At 38.8% G+C, this 9,885-nt stretch overlaps 1 long non-coding RNA gene across 1 annotated transcript; it reads right to left on the reverse strand.

The window, feature by feature from the left end:
• Positions 1-5,618: 5,618 nt before the first annotated feature.
• Positions 5,619-7,829, reverse strand: LOC309541014. Its single transcript, XR_014223613.1, has 2 exons — positions 7,740-7,829; positions 5,619-6,188 (listed from the first exon to the last, which is right to left on the reverse strand). It is a non-coding gene; the product is annotated as an uncharacterized lncRNA (long non-coding RNA).
• Positions 7,830-9,885: the final 2,056 nt, after the last annotated feature.

Genomic DNA, 9,885 nt, shown 5'->3' on the forward strand with positions numbered 1-9,885 from the left:
ACACCACAACAGTCACAAAAGCCATGTATCAGGAAATCAACCGCAAACTTCTGAGCAGCAGGAAGAACTAGGCTCAAGCGTGGCAGCTAAGACTGCAAAACTCTTAAGGCGAAGCATTTGCCAGTTTCCTTCTCCCTGAGCTCACTACCCACCTGGGAAAGCTGAGACAGGATCTCAGGGAAGATTTAGCATTAGAACTAAAAGCAGCTTTGACTCCCAAGTGAGAAAAGACTCAACAAAACAGAAGCCCGGATCTCTGAGGCCTCAAAGACTGCAAATGAAGCTCTAAAGTTAGGAATCAGGAGGCGAAAATCAAGAAACTGGTGGCCATAACTAGAGAAACACAGCTTTGTATGAAGCAGACATTCTTGTCACTTCCATCTGTAAGTGAGAGGCCTACCAGAATTTCTGGAAGGCAAAGATTTACTCTCTTATCTTCCCTAATCTTAAAACTTAAGGCCTCCGATCTAGAGTTTGCATACAGAGCAGGCCAGTGCTTGCAAACTCAACCACAGGCCCAGAGACATTGTTATTGAAAGGTTTTTCCTCCTTTCCACTAAGCAGGCCATTTTAAAGGAACTTCGTATACGTGACAGTCTGGCATGGGAAGGCCAGAATATCTCTATTATGTAAGATTTGTGTCTGGCAACCTTAAATTGCAGACATTCCTTTAAACCATATACAGAAATGCTTCAAAATGCTGGAATCCACAAGAGATGGGGCTACCCATTCCATCTGAGAGTGCTGCTGGATGGGGTACAGCATGAAGCATCAACACACAAGGAGGCAAGACTACTCCAGAGCATGCTAAAGCTGTTTGTACCAAGCAACCCCAAAACCAGCACCTGCAACTCAGACTCATCAGATGATGAGATAGGACTAGGTTGGCAGCAGCAGTGACATCAAGTAAAAACTTCTTAAAAGTGCCACTTTCAGCATACTGAAACCCACTGGGTCCTGGGAACTGGAAGAGGACACCAGAGCAGTGGTCAGCAGAATACCAATTCTCTTAAACAGCAATAGGGAACTAATAACCACTAATGTACATTATTAGCTGTCAGCATAACAAGGAAGCATTGAGACACATGGAGGTGCCCAAAGCAAATGAAGCAACCTGGCACTGGGAAATTTAGAGAACTGTTAAATTGATTAAGTTTTTTACTTCAGTGTCCCCTTATATTTGCTATCAGAAAATGAATGGTGTTAAACATTGGAAGGAGAGACTACCTCTTCTCATGACCATTCTAGCAGAACTTTGCAATATCTTTGTGTTTTATCATTGGATTACATAGTGAAGCTTGAATTTTATCCTATACATGCTATTACTCTGACCTACATTTTGCCACCTATCAAAACAATCCGTTAAAATGTTTGTACAATTTCCTAGCCAACATACTCTAACCTGGCCCAATGGTTGATCTGGAAACTATAAAAATACTCACCCTAAATGTCAACGGTCTCAACTCACCGGTGAAACAACAAAGAGTCAATCTAATGCTCAAATGGGAAAAACCTAAAATAATATGCCCACAGGAAACCCACTGTAAGAAGCAAATGGATAGAATTTTTCGTCTCAAAGGCTTTGATGTCCAAATCTCATCTCCTGGCTCATCAAAAGGAAGAGGGGTAACTGCTGATTTCTAACAGTCTGAATTTTACCCTCAAGAGAACTTTGACAGACGAGAGGGGCCACTAAGTATTTGTCAAAGGCCAAAGTAATGGCATCACACTAACTATAGCCTCACTTTACTCTCTGAACAAAGGGCAGTTACAATTTCTCCGACTTGCTATGCTAGAACTATCTGGATTCCAGGGAGGCAAGGTGCTATTAGAAGGGGATTTAAATCTTGTACAAGATCCCCAACTGGACAGATTAACCCCTCTATTGAATGACAACCATACCTAAGCCAGGAAAAATCCTGCGTCAGTAGAATCATATAGACCAATAATCCTTTTAAATCAGGATGCTAAAATCTTTACAGCAATCTTTACTGCAAGGCTCAACACGTTTATTTCTTCCTACATCACCATGGACCAAGCTGGGTTCATACCCCAGAGACAGATCTGTGATCCAATTCACCAGCTACTAAATGTTATCCATCATAGCAAAAGAAAAAATTTACCACTAGCCGTCATATCATTAGATATGGTAGTTCCTAGAAGGGTTGTTGTCAAAAATGAACATGGGACATTTTATGAGTTCTATCATGAGACTGTACAAAAACTCATACACTCGGGATAAATGGCATAGACTCTGAAGCCTTCTCCACTGCAAGAGGGGTGTGGCAGGGATGCCCTCTGTCACCCCCTCTTGTTTGCCCTCTCAATTGAACCACTAGCCCTCTCCATTAGAAACAATTTGGAGATAAAAGGAGTTGAAATTTTAAAAAATGCATAAAATAAGCCTTTTTGCAGATGATATAGTAATAATGCTCTCTAACCCAAAAGCTGCAAAACCTGTATTAATGAAAGAACTAAGCAATTATGGTAAAGTGGCCAGATTCAAAATCAATGAAATCAGAAATAATGTAGATAGGCATTCCTCCACCTGTCTAATTAAACATTCTAAGCCAAACAGGTTTTAAAACCTGCTACAAGGTAGTAAAATATTTGGGAGTGCAGATAACTAAAAATCTATCCGCTTGAAAGAAAGCAAACTTCACACCAGTATTCCTACAGGTATGACAAAATCTTGAGTCTTGGAAAGATCTACATTTATCATGGTCAGGACGCATAGCTGCAGTTAAGATGGCTATTCCTACCGAAATTCTTGTTTCTCTTTCAAGTGTTGCCAATTATGATTACACTCATACAATTTAAAATTTGGCAGTGCTCAATAAACAAGTTTATTCATGAAGGGAAGAAAGCATGACTAGGCTCTAGAATTATATATAGAAGTGTCCAAAATGGTGGGATTGGAATCCCACATCTCCAAACTTATTACAGCGCCTTCCAAGTAAAGCATTTGATGTCACTGATCCACAGGCAAAAAGGTAAACCATGGGTAGATATAGAAATTTCAGATCCTGTATATAGAGCATATCCCTATCTACCCTCCTCACTCACTAAAACCCATACCATTGTGAACCCTTTTTTCCGCACCACTCTAAATGTGTGGAAAGCAAAATTTTAAAAACTGGCTCCCCCAAAATCTCCCCTTAGCTATCACCTATCTTTTAAAGAAGCAGGGCAATGCTTAGATTGGAATGGTTGGGAACAGGCGGGCCTTTATAGATTAAAAGATTTCTATGCAAACAGTAAAGGTAAAGGTAAAGGTCCAGTCGCAGATGACTCTGGGGTTGCAGCGCTCATCTCGCTTTACTGGCCAAGGGAGCCAGCGTACAGCTTCTGGGTCATGTGGCCAGCATGACTAAGAACGGTACCCCCTACAAAAAGAACAATTCATTGCAGCCATACCAAACCTTAAATGGCCATGGTACCACTTCAACCAGCTGTTAAGATTCCTGTTAAACCCAGACATTTCCACTCAAGTAAACAAAAAACTAACAGCAATAGAGCACATCTTTGTTAACTTCTCTCCACTCTCTAGGGGCACAGTGTCCTCAATTTATGAAGCTCTAATAACACTAGAATATGGCAATCTATTACACACAAAAATGCCGTGGGAAATGGACCTAGATGTGCAAATGCCAAATGAAAAATGGAATGGCTTTGTGGTCTGGGAGACCGTTGAAATCAGTTTCTGCAAAAAGAAAGGAAGCTTTGCTAAAACTTCTACATAGGTGGCATTATACATCGGTGAGGCTGTCCCAAATATGTAAACAACTAAAGAGAACCTGGCTGATCTGATCCTGTTGACAGCTAAAACAATTGATTCTATTTGTAAAACGCTTAGGTCATTGCTTTCTAAAATGGACATTTTAATCAGTGAGGTCACAGAGACACTCAGAAAAGAAATCAACCAAAGGAACCTTCTCTATCTAACTCACTGTGAGCTAAATATATGATCCAGGACACGTGTTCCAAATCATGAGATAATATAAACCAGAAGCTTGTTAGTGGAATGAAAGAACAACATCACTTAGTGTTACAACTGAATAAGCTTAGTCTTGCAATACGCAGCAACAAAGGCTGGGTTCCATCCTTTTATACAATTTGACTGGCCAAGAAGCACTGGAGGATTTTATTAGGGATACATAGACTTAATCAATGTGTAGCCTCTGAACTACTCCAATTAAGCTCAGAAAGTCTTACTTTAGAAGCCCCAAAATTCCCTCACTGATACATCGCACCAAGTCTATGTTGACTGCCAAAGGAATTTTCCCAGTACGTTTTTAACAACCTGATTTTATCACCACTAATAACTAACTTTAAAGCAGCCAGCCACCATAATTATAACAGGACCCTAATGAAAAGAACACAAAAGAGCTTAAGCAAATCCATTCAAGAGGATTTGATCAGTTGGCAGAACCAGAGGATCCAACCAAGGACAACTATGCATTGGAGGAGCATCTGAAAGGCTCTTTAAAGATTTGCCAACACAAGAGCAGCAACAGATTATTGAAAAACTAGCCTGCTGAAGATATCTGCAGACATCATAACTCCTACCATATGCCTAAGGAGCCTTCGAAAGAGTCCATTATCTCTACTACTGCCCTACGTAATGATCCCTCAATATAGAACGCCGGACAGGTATGGGCACGTCCCCTTCCTTTATTGCCAGTGATTACAGCAGGTATCTTTCAGCTCCTATGGCACATCTAAGCAGTCTGGAACTGCCTCCACATCGTAGGACCTTGTCCCTGGCTCAGTGCTGCTCCTGGAGAACGCTACAGAAAGATCTCGCAGCTGGAGAGATGCTGCCCCTGTGACTCTGGCCAAATTGAAACTGTATAACACAGGCTTCTTCATTGTTCTACAGAGATTTAGGCTCTGACCTTACTCTGCCAATACTCCTGAAATACGCTGGATGCTCTGATCATTTTTTTGCCACTCTGTTGCTCCTTAATAAAAAATCCTGTTATACAAGGTAGCCAAATTTTGTGCAGCAGCAATCAAAATACAACATATAATGACTAGCGCCAAGCATTAGTATTATATATAATATAATATATTGACCTCTCTAGGTCAGAAGGGTTTCCTTTCTGACAGATAAATGACTCCCTATAACTGCTTTTTATGTATATGTGATTTTTATATCATTTTATTTATTTATTTTGGTGTTTCTCTTTATACTATGACTTGGACTGTAGTCCAGTAACATCTAAAGGGCCACAGGTTTGTCATCCCTGAACTACAGTTCTGTGTTAAAAATATAATCAATTTTAGTCTGGAAAACTGTTTCCCCAAATCAACCATCTCTTTAATGCCTCAAATTGGAAGCATGGTTTTCCAGTTCAACTGGAACTATAAAGCAGCAGTTAACAATACCTCAATATACTTAGTGTTTAAAAATTAGCCAGCTCTAGACTTCATGCAGTGTTGTTGTTTTTTAAGGAAGTGCAAATGATTTTCAGAGGTTACATCATGCTATGTGGTTTTATTTTTGGCCAACAAAAACAGTTTTGTTTCCTAATATGACCTTTGCAGCCAGCTAAGCTGTGAAAGAACTGATTTGAAACTTGTGAATGCTTTTTAATAGAGACCTGGAATAGGCATTTAAAGAGAGAAAGATAAACTTTATTTACAAATGAAATTGTTTTGCGGACTGACCTTGATTTTTAACCACTGTATTTTGTGCAGGTCTAAAGCCCTCTGAGTAGTTCAAACAAAACTTAGGAGTAACTAAGTCATTGAGAAAGTTCTGCATGTCTTCAGCCAGTTACAACTTGTGGTCCATATATAGGGTCCATTATATATATATATTTACTAGCCCTGCCCTCCCATTTAAAGTTCTGTTCAACAGAATCAAAGGCCTTACCATTTTCCATGTCTAGGTAAAAGCATATACCTATTTTTGCCTTTGATAAATACAGATGAATGAAACATAGCTTCTCAATATTATCTAACAGTATTCTGTCATGATTCAACAGTATTTTATCTTTTTTAACTACTATGCATAAAGGTTGTTCTAACTTGTCTCTGATAAGCTTCACATACCTTGTACATTCTGTGTCTGACAACTGCAAGAACATAAGCAATGCACATTTATGCGTATATATTTGGTCTTGTAAAATATTAGCAATATCTTCTTCTTTCACAGTGTCTGGGAACAGTGTTATGGATTCCTGAAAATTATATAAGAGAATAGCTTTATTAGAAGTGATTATTATTATTATTATTATTATTATTATTATTAAAAAATAGTCTCTTGGCTTTCCACCATTATTCAAGGTGATTTACAAAAATCATTAAAAGAATATAAATAGTCTCCAAAACAAGTATAATCACATAGCCTAGAGCATAGAAGCAGTAAAAATTAGGTGATGAAGATACGCACAATCTAATTAGCAAATCATTTGGCACATCTGCTTTCCTTATGAGCCCAAAGTTAGTTGTGACTATTTTGAATTCATAGAAATAGAAAACAGTGGATTTTTTTTAGCAGAATCAGTGCTTAATTTATGGTGTGCTTTCATATTTTGCTTTTGGATAGCAATTTGCATTTTTTTTTATTTTTTCCACCTGATCCTACATGCAATTCTTTGGTTCTTTATTCCACATCTCATTACATTATTGTTTGTTCTGGGGGGAAGTGTGAGCTACTTTTCCTCAAAAGAGAACTATTAGATATCCCTTAAGGGGTTGTTTGTTTTTTCATAATTTTCCTTTCAACTGACTCTTCACTGAATTCAGCTGTTGTGCATCCAAGGAAAGACAATTCTGCTCTGCATTTTATTCTTTGCTGATTCTAGAAGCTGTATCAATGATACTCTTCTTTAGTACTGCTTTAAACGCCTCCTAATTTATTGTTGCAAATAACTTGCTATTTTTGTTATTAATGAAATGAATAGTTTTTCTGCTCAGAACGTTTAGCATGACCCCTCTTCAAACAGCAGCATTTTGAGTTCCCATTTTTTAGCCATTTTATTGTTTTTCTTATATTTGCATATCATCATTGGCCAACGATGGCCATTCTCTCTTCTTTTTATCCCCCAGAAGCTTTTCAGTGAAAACACAATTAGAATCCACTGGAGTGCGAGCTACATTTGGGCATGAATGATATGGGTGATTCCCACTGTTCATGAGTATAAGCAGATGGGAAACATTTTGTTTTAAATATGGGTCAGTGGGACTGGAATTTTCCCAGTTCCCTACTTTTAGGTTTAAACTAGTGGCTAAGTAGTCTACAGTAAGATTCTCTGAAGAAAATTTCAGGACAGGAAGAGCAGAATCAAGAAAGCCCCTTTGTCTAATATTAGGGATAATTTTGCCCATAAACTCTCATCGTTCACAAGTTTCTCGTTTTCATTTAAATGTTGTTGTTGTTGTTTTAAAAAAAGGTCCTTCGAGATATGTCTTAAATAGAAATTCAGATTATTGTATATGTACCACTCTGCCCAATTCTATGATGCCATTAAGTCATTCTGGTAACAAGATGTTTGGTGTGGTACCATCCCATCACCTATCAGTACATATTAGATAATAATTAAATAGAAAATAGCTTGAAATGCATTTTACAAAAACATAGAATTCACGGATAAGACATTTGTACACAATGTCTCTTTCTTTGAAGTAACCAGGATCCCTTTTAAATATAACTTTGTCCTGATAGGTTCCTACAGAAAACTCGCCTCTGATTTACACAGCACCTTGTCTTCTCTGTTCAGTCTTCTTACCATATTCTCCAACATTGTTTTTGCTTGTCTATAGCTGTCTTGCTTGTTGCTGTTCCATAATTTCTTGTTTTGATTGCTTTATTCAGTTATCTCGGGGAAAAACAAGAATTTTATTTTCATCAAGACTCTTTTGGCAGAAAGTCTTTACCATTTACTGTATCCCTTTACCATTACTGTATTTGAAAATTACTTACTGTTGCAACCATCCCTGCTGTTCCCTTCAATCAGGTTGTTGCCATGCTCTATGGAACTGGTCCGTGGAATCTGGCCCTTCCTGACAGTGATTAGGAAAATTAAAAAGAATAAATGTGGATGGGAGTTCACATTGCATTTAGCGGTTGCGGCTTTTGCTATTATAGCCTAATGGGCTTTTACATTGAACTTTCAGACTGACTGCTCCACAGTTAGGTAGCATTTAATCAGCCGTTAGTTTGAAAGAGAGACATGGATTGGGCTGTCAAGGCTTAGTCATGCATTCTCTGTGCACATGACCAAATGCTGTGTACACTGAATGGGCCATCTGAATAGTTTTTTAATTACCGTATTTTTCGCTCTATAACACGCACCAGACCATAACACGCACATAGTTTTTAGAGGAGGAAAACAAGAAAAAAAATATTCTAAACGAAATAGTGGATGTATGATTTTTGTGGTTCATGCTGTGGCCACAGACATGTGATCTGACAGTGAGTTTGGAGTAGCCCAATGCAAAAATCCTGAGGATCCATGTGGATCCATGCTTTGTAACCATGGAGGAGGGAAGGAAGGGGAACCATGGATCCTCTGCTCACGACTGCAGCAGATCCCCCCCCCCGCCACCCGCAGGCATTCGCTCCATAACACGCACAGACATTTCCCCTTACTTTCTAGGAGGAAAAAAGTGAGTGTTATGGTGCAAAAAATACGGTAATTTTCATTTTTCACATCACACAGTCATCTGAATTATTAAGTTACAAGTCCACATCATTATTTGCTGTGTCATTGCAATTCTTTCTTTTGTGGAGACAGGACATTTGAAATAAAGTTTATGCTAATCATTTCTGCCCTATACACAGTATGTTGGGTTTGGTTTTACAGAAGCTGCTTTCATATGTATATTAAATTGCTTTGATATTTTTAAAAGGGAAGGTGTTCCAGAAATTACATAAATAAATGTTCATTGCAGAAATGTTTTATCCCATTAAGCTATTCTTCTGTACTTTTAATATTTTCTAAAGGTGACAATGGGCAGTTTAAATAATGCATTCAGTTCTCTATTGCTGAAAGGGACTCGGTTCTAATGTGAGATTGGAGTGTGTCACAAAATATTTCCTTTTAAGAGCTGCTGTTACAAGGTGCCTCAGCAATGCTTTTTCAAGTTTTAAAAAGTGAAAAACCATGAGCATAGTGAAATGTTTTTATTAACCTCAAAGACTAATATTGCATGCATTATAAATGGAGAATATTTATATCATGTAGAATATTTAAATTCTGTCAGGACAGAATCAGAGTCGTTATGTGAATCGCTAAGCCAGCCTTTGCCCAGGGCCTTCTAAGTCTTCTGCCCTACAACCCCTACCATCTCCAAGACGTCTAGAAGATGCTGGGTTGGCAGAGTCTGACATAAGCACTACCATTTTACCTGCAAAGAAAGAAGAATGCACCAGCAACCAGGACACTTAGGACGACCACTGAAGCTAAAACAGCTGCAAACAGTTCACCTCTTGGATGGCTCTTGATGCTCGGTAGTAAAATTTCCTCACAACGGTTTCCTGTATAATTTTCAACACACCTGCGAAACAGAGGTTTACATTAACTGAGTATCTTGTGGCACAGCTTATATATACTTAATCTACTGGTACTTCTCAACACTTGCTTGTCTTGACACACAAGCATGGCCAGGAAGCAGCAAAATCTTGGCTGTGCCGGTAGAATCAAAGATTTGTAGAGTTGGAAGGGACCCTGAGGGTCATCTAGTCCAGCCCCCTGCAAGGCAGGACTGGGGGCTGGAACCTATGGCCCTGAGATGAGTCTCGCATTCTAACAGTTCAAATGAGTGTCATTCTCCATGGCTCCCCTTAAGACAATTTACATTGGACATTTCAGTTAGTGGGTTATGTCCTGGTTCTGAATAGGCTACACGCTGAACCTGAGTCCACAGTGTGAT

Source organism: Podarcis vaucheri (genome assembly GCF_965113315.1).
Source record: "Podarcis vaucheri genome assembly, chromosome: 9".
NCBI lineage: Eukaryota > Metazoa > Chordata > Lepidosauria > Squamata > Lacertidae > Podarcis > Podarcis vaucheri.